Genomic DNA, 13752 nt, shown 5'->3' on the forward strand with positions numbered 1-13752 from the left:
CATACAGTAGCAATAAAACAGTTTTTCAGTGAATACAGAACTGACTAACAGCTCTCTAAAGGGTTATTTGGAGGGGAATCACCTTATAAGGGTCTCAGAAATCAGGCCTAACAGTATTAGACCTTTTCATTGGTGACTGTAAGGACAACTTTTTAAATTATGATTAGTTCATGGGTAACATAAACATTTGTGATGCAGTAAATGATGCTAAGGTCAGGGCAAACAAAGAGATGTCACTTTTTATTTTTTGAAACAGTAACATATTCAATGACAAAAAATGGGTAGTCAAATGATTGCCAGGTGCTCCAGTTTCTATGTTCATAATACAGGAATGAAAGACTGAAATGATACAGAAATGCAAAAAAATTAAAACTGATCAAAAGAAGTGATACAAAAACAAATAAGTTGTATATGGAGCTCATTGACACAAAACAATTTGAAAGTCTAAAAGATCAATGGGAATCAGAGTAAAGTTAGACATTTATCTGAAGGTATATAAATCCTTAGGCAGCAAAATATAATCCAAGTTCTATCGGACAGGAGTGAGAAAGTTAGCTCCTACCCAAAGGTTATTCCATAATCACTTATTATGTTACTTCATACATTTTCTTGTGAAACAGGGATAAGACTTTTTTTAGTTTAGATGCTACGATACTTTAAGCCATACATTCCAAAATGCACCTCTGGAGACCATTCATGTGAAAGATTAGGAAAGAGGGGAGTGCTTAGGTCATCAACAAGCTGAAGGCAACCATACACAGTGGTAGCCAAATACAGAAGGCCACACAGCTTCCACATTTTGGAAGAGCTTGAAAATAGGATATAAACAGGCATTTGGAGGGCAAGAGAACTTCATCTGTGATGATACAAGTGATACAGCTGGGGAAAGAAAACAAGAACAAATGCTCTTTATGTGTTTAAACCTTTGTTTCTTCCAAATACATTTTCAGGAACATCATGGCTTTTTGTTTGCCTCTTCGAATGTACCAAGTGGTGTAATACAATGTATTAATTCTCCCTATAAAACTTGTCTAGCTCATTTCATATATGCTGGTTTTTGCTCTAATGAGAAAAAAGCAGCTTTGTTTTTTGAAAGAATGGCCTGACTGCATGAAATATTTATCTCTGAGTGTTCATTTGCCTCCATATTCATAAAAGAGCTCCTAGCCTGATCTCACTGCAGCCTAAAGAAGACATGATCCTGACAGCCATTTCTAGTGATTAAAGAGGGGGAAGAGTGATGTCATCCTCTGCCTGATAAATACTAATATCAAACTGGAAGTTACAGTGAATTTTCTACCACATAGGAATATGCTTCTTGAATGAAACTTTGGAAACAGTGGAGTCGAAGAGCAAGAATCACACAGAGATCAATAAATCCAGAATTTCACTGTATAAATTTAGATTCTTACAAAGTTGAAAAAGAGCATCAGAGGATGCATTTTCTCTTACTGGCTTTGGATTTTTCCTACAGTGTATGTGAAAATTTCTATTTTGACTGCTGAGCCTTTATTTTCCATTTACTCCTAGATTGTCTAGACATATCCTTTTAAATTATTTGCCTATTTTACTTAGTTATCTCATTCCCTTTTATTTTATGCTTCATATGATTTATTTATTTTTTTTTATTCAATGGATTCTTTATTCTGCCACACTACTGACAATGCTGCTGTCCCTGGGTTTCCCTCAGTTCCTTATCTTTATATTGTTCAAAGAAGAAATATAGAACTGCATGAGATAATACCCTACTTTGAATTCAGATTCTCACATTGACTCTCTCTTGCACATTCAGAAAGCTATTTTAAGAAAATACCCTTACGTACTTTGTAGTTATTTACATGTTTCACTGTTTATAGTTGCTCTACAGATATGACACTGCCTGTGATTTTTTTTTTACTGAGTCCAGCTCCTTTTGGCTCTGAAGGTTTCACAGTCGTTGGTTCTTTTCTTCTCTCTGCATATTGATGATACTAGGAAACACTGTTTACAATCTTTGTTTTAGAGGTATCAATATAGAGATACTAAGACCCAAATCCCTCTCCTGACTAGTCCCATTGTCACACAAAGAATGAGTTGAAAAGCAAGATTTGGGAAGCTAGTTGTAATGGAGTCTAGAACTACAGCAACATCTCCCTCTTTTATACAAAAAATCAATTTAAATAGAATAAAAAAACCTTTAAAAGATATTAACTGTATTTCAGTTTATTGAGCTTAACAAGCTGAATCTTTATTAGTTATATTTTCCTTGTCTCTTTCATCAAATTAGTACAGTAATACAGCCTTCCTAACAGAAATAGAATTGGTATTGCAGTTGTTGTATTAATTGCTACCTAAATATACAGGAAGACACAGTCCCATTTCTAGTGCAGGCACACTGTAAGTTACAGGATAGATGGAGATTTAGACCCTAAACCTCCACATGTAGGTAAATTTAATTATTTTTGCAATATTAGGGTTCAAAAGGCTTACTGAAAAGGAAATGCAAAGTAAATTAAGGAAATTAACCAAGTTTACCAACATCTCCTTTACTCTTTTAAACACAAGCTCCCTTTTCAGCTGACTTCTTAAAAGAAAGTCACTGTCTTCATTTAACCTTGACTAGAAAGCCAGCATGTGGTGAAACTATTTATAAAGCACTGCTCAGTAATTTATTATGGTCCTGCTCAGACATTCTTTGTTTCTCCAAACCTGTGCAACATTCTAAGACTCTGTAAGTGACTGTACTTGTTAATCTCCATGCATTTGTCTTCCTCATACCCAAACCTGCCATTTTCCTAGTAGTGATGGACATAATACAGTTCAAAAGATGCCAAACACCTTTGAAATCAGGAAGGCAAAACTCTCCATCGCCAGCTCTCTTCTGGGACATCTCACTGCCAGGACATCTCTACGCTGGGACACCCCTACGCTAGAACAACTCTCTGTGGGTCAGCAGGTGACACAGAGCTGTGCTGATGTCCTGGTGGAGAGATGTCCCAACGAAGAGTTGGCAGCAGAGAGCTGTCTCACAGAGAGCTGGCAGTGGAGAGTTGTCCTATACCCTTTGAAATTGTGCCAACTATTTAAAACAACCCTCAAAACATCAGTTCTGGTGGCAGTGGAGAAAATTCCTCTTGACTCAGAGTCCAGTGACTTTCTGTAGACCTTGGGTGAAAGATAGCAGTTCTGTAGTGTCTTTGTTTTTCAGGAAAGGTCAGAACCTCTCCTTTATCCACCTGTCTTTGTCAGGTATTCAGCAGAGAAACATTATCCTAGCAAAGCACTGGAAGATGCATTATTAAGGTAATAATACTTCTCTAACAAATTTCATCAGTGCAACATGACATGTTTGCAGGTGTAAGCTGTCATTATTTGATACCGCCCATTCTTCTCCTCTCTATAGCCTTTTGGTAGGGTCTCCTTAGGTTTCAGTCCCTTTTTCTTGTCTTGATGGTAGCCACCTGGGCTGTGAACAAAAGATAGACTGACGTTGGTCAATAGCATGTGGCTCAGAAAGCATTCTGTGGCTCAGAAAACATTTGGAGTCATAAAGGAGGACTGCCTGTATGATGTGTCTGCCATATAAGAAGAAATTAAATTACTTCCCTGATGTGGGGACAAGTTTTACTTTTGTGTTAAATAATGATGCAGGCATTAGGGAAGAAATAATCTTGTTGAATAGTGAAAGAATATATTTATTTACAGTAATGAAATTCCATAATATTGTGGTGTTTTGTTTTTTTTTTGTAATTAAGTGGTAGAACAAAAATAGAGAAACATTTTAAGCCTGTTTATGATCTTTGTTTTCCCTTTATAATCTTATTTATAAATAACTAAAATTTGTTGAAAGGTTTCCTTTTGGAATGCTGAAATAATCATCTGACTGGCTGTATTTAGTGACAACACTGGAGAACTCATAGAAAGACATTTCCGTGCCTTTGCATTAACTTCTAAAAAGATACTGAATGTCAGAGCTCCATACAAGGACACAATCACATGCCTGCAATGTTTCTTACAAGTTTCAGAAATTTAGAAGATCTAGAAGTACCTGTTTATAATAACCTCAGAAAGGCCATAGTCCTCAACTACAGAGGAGCTCATTACCTGGAGGAACTCCCTCCATTTTACTGTAGCTCTGCTTACTGATTACTTGCATAGAAATTAGCGACAGCTCTTTTCAATAGGCTGCAAATAGAAGTGCTTTAAATAGAAGTGAAGTTCCCTTCCTTCTTGCACTCAAGAGCTCAGGCAGAGCTGCTCTAGAGACAGACGCAACCCTGCCTCTCATGCACTTCAGTTCTGTGAATCAATTATCTCTTTCTTCACTCTGAAATAAGCCAATCAGATACTCTCACTGCAAATGGTCAGTTGTCCTTTTCCTATAAAAGCAATAAAGGGAAGTCTTTTTCTTCTTTGTGAAGCCTCTATAATGAATGTAATGAAGATGGAGCTAATGCAATTCTATGGCTCTTAAACAATAATCAGTAGAAACGGATGAGAAATTATATCATTTGTATAATTATCACAACTGTCCTACAGAGACTTATCATACATGTGCCTTTATAGCACAGCTCCATAGGGAAAGATCCATTCCAAGATTCCTGAGAACCTATTTCATACAGTTTGTTCTTCTTTGAATTCTACGGTCTCTTCCACAAGGCACAGTTGAGGCAGAAAAATTCTTTTTAAAACACATTTGTGAACTCTCCTCCTTATTTTTCAGAGATCTGGAATTTTAGTCCCTTCCAACAAGTTCTGCCTGGCACTACAGTCCTTCCTGCTTCATTCATTAAAAATAGCAATGCAGCAGCATGAATGTATCCTTTGGGATTCTACATTAAATGCAGAGTCTTGATTCCTGGGATGGCTTACATCTGTGTAGCCCTTTTGATGTATCTTTGCATGCTACTGCAGCTGTCCCTTTTAGTAGATATTTGAATTGATTAACATGCTTGCCCCTTTTTTATTTCCCTCCTGCTCTCAGGGCTGCACCCTGAAAGATTTACTGCACTTTGGAGGGATGAGACACTCTGTGGATGCTCTGAGGACAACATAATTGCTGAATCAAAGTATCCCATGAGAATGTGAGCTTTGAACTTTGCTTTCAAGATTTAAATTCTCTATTTCTCACCATATGTGTAACAGATTGTCAGAGAATAATCTCCCAATAAGATGTATGTAGATAACCATAGGAAGAGAGATGAGCAATCTTTTAAAGTACTGTCTGCTAAAATCCAGACAGTAAATCTTTAGTCCAGCAAGTAATTAAACACATAAATTGTCACATAAAGTTCACTGGGACTACTCATATACACAGTTGTGTGTATAAGCATTTGCACTATCGGGATTTAGTAATGAGAATCTAATTAAACAAAACAAAAATGGTTAGCAACCCAAACTGGTTTGAGTCACTGTTGGAACTAGGCTAAAGTTACAGGCTAGAGCATTGTTATTCTCAACTGAAAATATAAACAAAATTCCCTATTTCATTAGGTGTGAGTCCCCATGTTTTATTTTGCAATATCTAGTGGCATTAACATACTTTAGGGACTATCAAAGAGAAGATTCTTAGAGGATCTCTGGTTGCTAGGAGACTGGTACTTCAGTCCTGCAATCTTCCACACTGCAAAGAGCAAACTGGCAATAACCAGGTTTTCCTGCCAGACAGCACTCAAACAACTGAAGTTTATGGCTTATTGTTTAAAAATTGTGATTTAATCTTAAATTTGTAGAACAGGAAAATTTAAGAGTTGTTGGATTTCTCCAAATAGCTGTTTTACTCTGTTTCTATCATATGCCACCCATAAATCCTTTTTAAATCAATAATACTTTGCATATCTAATTTGTGGAAACTTAGTTTCAGCATGCTGACAGGTTTCAGCCAGCATAGAAAGTGCTGAATTCATTTAGGACAGTTCAGAGAGAGAGTTATGCCATCCCCAGGCCTGCTGTTTCCATTTCATACAAGCCCATGGTCAGCACCCTGAGCAGCCTCAAACCAGCACCATTACCAGCTGTACTGCACCTTTGGGGCCTCCCCAGCTTGCAGATACAGCAAGAGCAACTGCATTTATCTCCCTAACACTTAAACATCTGGGGACACATACACTGTGACAGGGGTGCCATTGTGTGCTACATTGGCTGCATTTCCTAATTTTGCCTTAATTAAAGGAAATATCCCGTATCTTCCAAATCAAGGTGGTTTTGTTACAGTGTCTGAGAGGGCACAGTAAGTACCTTGGAAATCACTGAGGGCTATGATTTGGTGATCTTTAAAAAATCTATATTCTTTATGACCCAGGAGCTATGCTAAGCACCACAGCACACTATTTTCAGTGAAATAACACTTGTAATCAGAACTGCATATGGGTTTTTTGCCTTGCTGGGTCATTGCTCTTAATACTGTTTAAATAGGTATATGTTACAAAGTTATTCACCTATCAAGAATTTAGGCTGTTTTCTCATTAATGTCTTTTCAGTTGCTCAGTGTAAAATCACAGTATTAAACCCCAATTTGTAGCCCACTGGAGTCAGCCTTTTCAGGGATTTTTGAGCCTGTTTTTGATTCTGTTTAACTGCAAATGCCTTCATTTCTTACCATGCACCAGGACAGGATAATGTTCTGATCTGTTCCTTCACTGTCTTCATCTAACACCACAACCAAACTCTTTTTTCCTTCATGTACCAGTATACGTATATGGAAGACAGTGCCCATGGGAACATAAGGGGCAGGAGAGAGGGGAAAAGGACAAAATCCATACTAAATTAAAAGTGTAGGGGACTGTTGTTCTTTTCAGGAAAAATACAGCTTCCCCCAGAGTCTTCTGATAACCTTCTGCTTATTCTGTAATGATTCAAACCTGGATTGTAATTGTATTTATGTACTTTATAAATTCAGTCTAAAACCTGACAGTTCCATGCAATTATATGTCCTGAATGTGGTATTTGTCCCCCACTATGGTAAGATTATATAGTAATAGTAACAACGAACATGGCTGAATCATTGACAAATTCAACCTTAGCTATCTTCTCTTTCTTGCCTTGACAACTAGACTATTGAATTCCAACAGGATGAGAATCTAAAAATAGCACTGCATGAAGAAAGGCTGCAAGCAAAGCCACTAGATAATACAGGCTCAATGCTCCTGTGAAATGTGACACGTGCAAAAGCCAGATGTAATTTTAACAATACAGCTTCCTTTTTGACAAAGGAATCTCCAGAGTCTGATTTAATGACTCCACAGTAAAGTCTAACAATTCCACATTTTGTGTAGGAGTAAGAACAGACTTCTTAAAACTTGCAGAAAAGAACTCTGGAGAAGAATGCTAATGCAGAGCACTATATATATATATATATATGTATACACACACATGTATATATGTATATATATTGAGAGAGCTCTTATGACCCTGTAGCAATTAAGACACCATCCAAGTCCAGCATAGAAATCACCTTATACTTAAAATTATTATAGTGACTCAACTGGACTCAGTTATTTTGACAAACACCAGTAACACTGTGGCTTTGCAGAAACCACAATCACTGCAGCTTCCAAAATATTTTACCTTTTCTAGACAATACTGGAGTGAGAATCTGGCAGCCTCATATGCAGGAGTGCAAAAGGGTGCAGTAAAAAGAAGCATTTTTTACTTTCACACCCTGTTAAGCAGAGATAAAGAAAGAGGTAGATTAAGGAGTTAGCAAATTGGCTGAAGAGGTGGGAGACTAATGTTCAAGTTTCTTGTACCTTTTAACATCAGTCTGACCTTGGGACTCCCTTAAGAAATTCAAGGTTTTTGTAAAATAGGTACCTAAGCTCTATTTTATCTCACAGATTAATTAGATGGTAATTAATATTCACCACCTTGAGCATGTCAGCGAGTTATCCCTATAAATACATCTACAAGTTATACAGATATATATTATGAATATATAACAGTCCCTCATCATCTCTTGACCAGGTAAGAGCAAAAGTCACATTATAACTTTGACAGCAAAGGATGGCATGCAATAGTTTCAGCCTGTTTACAGATGCATGTTTTGCATTATCCCAGCATCACTGAAGGCTCTAATGTATTCAGTAGGGTCTGCACTGGTGGGCCATGGTAAAAAGAAAACCAGCATCAACCAACAGCATTTCTAGGCATATGACTTCTTTTCTTCACCATACTTAAATTTTCCTGGTACGTAAGCCAAAGTGGTTACTAGAACCAGTTCCTTTGATTCAAGTAACATCCTAACTCCCTTCTAGTCTGCTGTGGGTTTGGGGAGATCTTTTATTATTATTATTATTTATTTAATATCACCCATAATATTATTAGGAAGATCCTGTTCCTTTGATGAAGAGAGAAACTGGCTTGAAGGAGGAAGATCAAAAATCTCCATAATATTATTCTCTAGCCCCATTCTTTTATTGTTGGACTAAAGTTCTCTTCTTAAACAATTACAGGCACAAATCCAAATGATGTATCACAGGCCGTGACTTTTTATTCACTGGAATAACCGTTGTTCCAGAAATAGATACATCCCCAGTAGTATGACTTTGAAGCAGCACAGACATTGGTTGGAAATGGGATAAAAAATAAGGTGAATCAATAAACAGATATTGTTTTTCACCAGTGTTGTGTGACAGGAGAACAGAAAGCTTTGAAGTTTGGCTTGCTTTTCAAGGAAATATCTGTGACATTGTCTGGGTGATTTGCTGCACCTTGTTTATTTTACCCTTCCCTGTCCACAGACAAGTTCATAAATGATAAAAGGCATGAAGACCAAAGTCCTATTTTTAGTAGACTCACTCAGCTCCCCAGTGTCTGGGTCCTAGGAAAGCAATGGTGCCTTAGGAACTGACTCATGTTGAAGGCAGTAAAGCAGAGAGAAAATTCCATTTCATGGAAGAAGTGTTTGCACTGGATTATGTTGCTTCCTTTGTGGAGGGGCAGTCACAGAAGAGTCAGGAAGGACCGTGAAAGATGTCTAGTTTGTCCTTCTGCCTCAAGACAGGAAATATCTATGTAAATCTTCCAAACTTTATGGGACATCTGACAACATCTACAGGCAGTCCTCTCAGTATATAACTAACTACTATTAAAATTGTACATATACTAACATATTCTCTAAATATTTTGGCCTTACTTTGAGCCCATTATTTCCCTTTCAATCCACAGTGAACACGGAAAATAATTTATTTCCTTTCTCTTGCAGTCATCTTTTTCATGCTTGAGAACAATTTCAGTCTTGGTTTTGCTAGGAAGAGTTTTCTAATTGTCTTAGCATTCTGGTTGCCTTCCTCTGAACACTTATTTTAGGGGTTATGCTGAAAATAGGGCAAAAAGCTAGTGATACAATAAGAAAAATAGAAGGTGAAGTTCTGTTTAACAGGACCAAAGGTGATTACTCCTAAAATGCATGTTTTGTAACAAAGTTCTACAAGAGTAGGATGTAAGAATTTTGCAGTTCTGCTCCCCATCTTGTCTCTCTCCCACTTCCTGTTGCCAACATGAATGAACAAAACATCTCCAGTATGTAGAGACATATGCAGAGATATAAAGATACAAACACATAGTTGCACAGAATTAGCTGTATTAGAATTCATACAGCATCCTGGGTCATGATGACCCATCCTTTGGTCCCACTCAGTACATGGCCATCCTTAACAAGTCATGAATCAGTGAACCAGGATATCGCAGGTTAACTGCTTCAGTTATCTCTTTATATTATATATTTACAAACAGGAGCTTTTTAAATGGCAACTGCTGTTGTTAAATACTTTAATGTAGTATCTGGACTTACAGTTACCAATGTCTGCAATATAGACACCCACATAAGTATACTGGCAATGTGCAATCAGTAGTGCCTTGTACTAGCTTAAGAGACCCAAACTCCAATTAGTCGACCAGATTGCATTTTCCTCTGGCTCCTCAGTCTCTACTCATTTACGATGTTTACAGTTATACCATAGCAGATGGGGTCACACTGGAGTCAAGCTAGCTTGAAATGAAGTGTACGGAAGGTCAGCTGGCCAAGCAGTGTGGCTTCATCTCACTGATTTAAACTTTTCTAATTCTATAGCATCATAAGATGCTGAGCAACCGTAAAGAGTATGTTCCATCAATCCATTCCTACAAGACAAAAGTGCTGCTGTGTCTCGCATGATGAAGGAAATTAAAATACTATGTGTATCTGTCTGTATTTTAGCTCATCAGGTTGTCTGGGAAAGGCTTTCCTCTTCATATGTGAGGTTTGTACAGCTCCTAACACCATGGATTCTCATCTCTGCTGTTGGTTACAAGCTCTGTTTTAATACAAATAAGCACTTTAATCACATTAATTTCAGGCACACATTTAAATACTTTGATTCGGAAATAACAGTAAACAATTCAAGTGGAGTCTGAAAGGTCATTTTAAAGCAGGAAGACTCCTGTTTTTCATAGCCTTTGTTCAGGTTTTGCTGAATGGTTTGCCAAGAGACATAGAGAGGCAGTGTGGATTCTTTTGGGACTGTTTTTTGAAAGGGACATTTCATGCTAGCTGAGAGTACTGGGTATGACAGAAATCAGCTTGACTCACTGAAACAGCCATTTAAGAGCAGACCCTCTAGCGATATAAATCAGCAAGGCTTGACTTCACTGGAGCTCTGCTAATTTACCCCTGTTGAGAATCTGTCTCTGAAACTTTACAGAGTGAAAATGAAACTAGGGAAGCAAAACAAAGATCGTAAAATATTAGGAAATAAAACAGCTTGAGAATGTTTTCCCAAGCATGCAAAGTCTGTAGTTTATAGTTTCAATTTAATTTGTCGTTATTTGATATTTGTTCACAAATGCATTATGTGCTGTGGAGGACTTAAGGACCTGTTGTGAGAAAAATGCCCAAGATTTCTTTTTATCTTATTTCTGTTGTGGTTATTCCCCAGTTTCTTTCAGCCAACATTTCAGTGAGGTTGGACTTTACTAAAGAATTTAAAACGTCTACTGCTGAAATGATCTTCAAGCATACAAATATAAAAAGGAAAAAAATAAAATAAAAAAGGAAGACCTAGCATATACTGAAGGTCAGACATAAACTGGTCCAGTTATTAAAAGGATACTTTGCCTCATCTTTCAGTAACAATGACAACAAACATAGGAATAATTGTAGGATATCTGATTAAGAATGAGGAAGGCTTAGACAGAAATGACCATAAATAATTAAGGCAAGATACACTAAGCCTATTCAGCCTCATGATATTAGGAATCCTGTGGTAATCCCCAGCCCAAAATCCTGATTGATTGAAGTGGCAAGCTCAGAAGCAAAGCTTTTCATTGTGTGCATCGGCTCCCAAGTTGTATTCTAACTGGTAAAGAGAAAACGTAACATGAAGTGGAGCGAAGGCTTCATGGTCAAACAAGCTGAGCAATCAAGGATGCAGAGAAGTAGCATAAAAATTAGCAGTTTTAGCAAAAATAAGTTTTTGTTAAAAGAACCTATTTCATTCTCAAGGAATGTGTCTCGATCTATCTGGATTTAGATGAAGCAGTTCATAAAGTGCTTGGCTCAGAATGACTGTCTAAAACTGATTAACAGTAATTCAATATTATTAACCTGAATGAAAATTGTATATTTTAAAAAAGAAGCATATTGAAAAAGAAGTCTGTTGGGCTGGGAAGAGGCTATTGAAACTCCAGCTGAAGTTTTTATACATATCATTTTATTAAAAACTTATTAGAGACTTTGAGACAATAAACAGGTTTCCCTAATTATGGAGTTGTTTGGATGTATTCACAACTATTAGGAAGGTCATATAAGAACTGTCTTACATATAAGCAGAATAATGGACACAGGGACAAATTTAACACATAAAGACTTCATTGTGTGGAGCTTGTCATTTGGAGACAGCAGAGAAATGGAGATCTAGATGGTAAAACAGCTATGAGCCTTCAGTGTGACAGAACCACAGAAAATAGGAGACAATCCTAAGATGCACTGCAGATACATTTTCTTTGAGAGTCACTGTAGCATTCATATTAATAGACAAGGTACTGCCAAGGTGTTTTTTACATGTTATACAGCTCTGATCACCCATTTTTAAGTGAAATTTAAGTTACTTTGAAATAGATCCACTGAAGTGGCTGAAGGAAGAAAGTAAAATTTTCTGAGGGCAGTCAAAGAATCATATCTTGTTTTCCCTCTCAAATAAGATATCTTTTCATAAACGCATGTGGGTGGGAGTAGTAAGCTTTAAACATAAAATTGATACAACATCAAACAGAGATAAACTGGTCATACAAAATTTAACATGGTTAGAATCACGCTCTGATTTTGTTCAGTTTAGTAGTGATTGGGAGCACATGGGGGGGGAATCTTTCAAGATGGAGCACAGCAGCCTTATGGACATTGCATGTCAGAGTAGTGGTGTTCTGGAGATGTACATTCAGGTGTGGTGTGAAAATTTTGAGTGTTGAACTTAGTGATCTGCTCAAATTAAAAAGACATGTTACTTATTTACTGAGTGGGGTCTCTTTACGCCATATATTTGCTGTATGCACTTAGTCCCAAACATCTGAGCTTCTATTTATCATCTACTTTTGCTGTAGAGGATTTCTCTTTCACAATAAGAAGCATCAAAAGTTGGTCCCAGATAGAAAGAGAATGCTGGGAAGGTGCAGTGCTGCTCTTGGTGGTGGTGAGAGATATGGTGTTTCTTACTCGTGGTTACTTGTGTCTAAATTTATTGATAGGTGCTTTTCCTCAGGTCAGACATACAAAAACCCCACAGCTTAATAAAACCCTCCCATTCTTTCTAGTATCCATGATGTTCCTCTTTCCAGTGGAAAATATCCAGTGGTCCAAATAAGTCCCTTATATTGCAGCAACATAAAATGTTAGTCTCGACCTCTTCTACCTTCTTCCCTCAGTATGAAGGCTCATCACCTTTTACATGTGAATTGGCTTCCAATGCTCTGAGAATAGTGGAGGTGTTTCATGGTCCATGGTGTGTAGGTAAACTTGGAGGAGATGTTTCCTGATATTACAGTCATAGCCATGGAGAGCTGGACTCATTTTTTTTTGCATCTCCAGGACATTTTCAGTTAAGAGTTTTACAGAAAGATTCTTCTTCTTTCACAAACATCTATTAGACAAATTCAATACATGAAGTTAAATCAAATGCAGCCAGACACTTCCATATTACAGTATAGCCATGGAGAGCTGGACTCATTTTTTTTTGCATCTCCAGGACATTTTCAGTTAAGAGTTTTACAGAAAGATTCTTCTTCTTTCACAAACATCTATTAGACAAATTCAATACATGAAGTTAAATCAAATGCAGCCAGACACTTCCTCCAGCTCTATTAAGTTTTCTATAGATTAAATTTTAGTCTTTCTTCAGGCATCACTTGAGTGGTACTTTAAAGCCTATACAAGGAAATCTCTAAAAATTGATTAAGAGTCTAATTAAAGATTGATCCTATCAAATTATGTAGTCTGTAAATGTTATTAAATCAAATCTTTTACTTTTCACCCTACAGGGGAAAAATAAAGGAAAACAGACACAGTCATTTCTATCAATAAAACCACTGAAAGCACTAAAGAGATGCTGAAATGAAAGAGTTGTGGCTGAATATGTGGCAGTTTAAAAATGTTCCACAAAGTCCAGATTACTTTAGTTATGAGTGAAGTCTCATTTACTGCTCTCTTCACTATAGAAATAAAAGCAATTTTCACAATGCTAAAAAAGTCAGAGTAATAACAGTCAAACTGAAGTTGCAGCAGTAATTTCCTGCTTCTCTCTCTTT

The sequence above is a fragment of the Chaetura pelagica genome, unplaced genomic scaffold, assembly GCF_000747805.2.
Source record: "Chaetura pelagica isolate M959 unplaced genomic scaffold, ChaPel_1.0 scaffold354, whole genome shotgun sequence".
In the NCBI taxonomy this organism is placed as follows: domain Eukaryota; kingdom Metazoa; phylum Chordata; class Aves; order Apodiformes; family Apodidae; genus Chaetura; species Chaetura pelagica.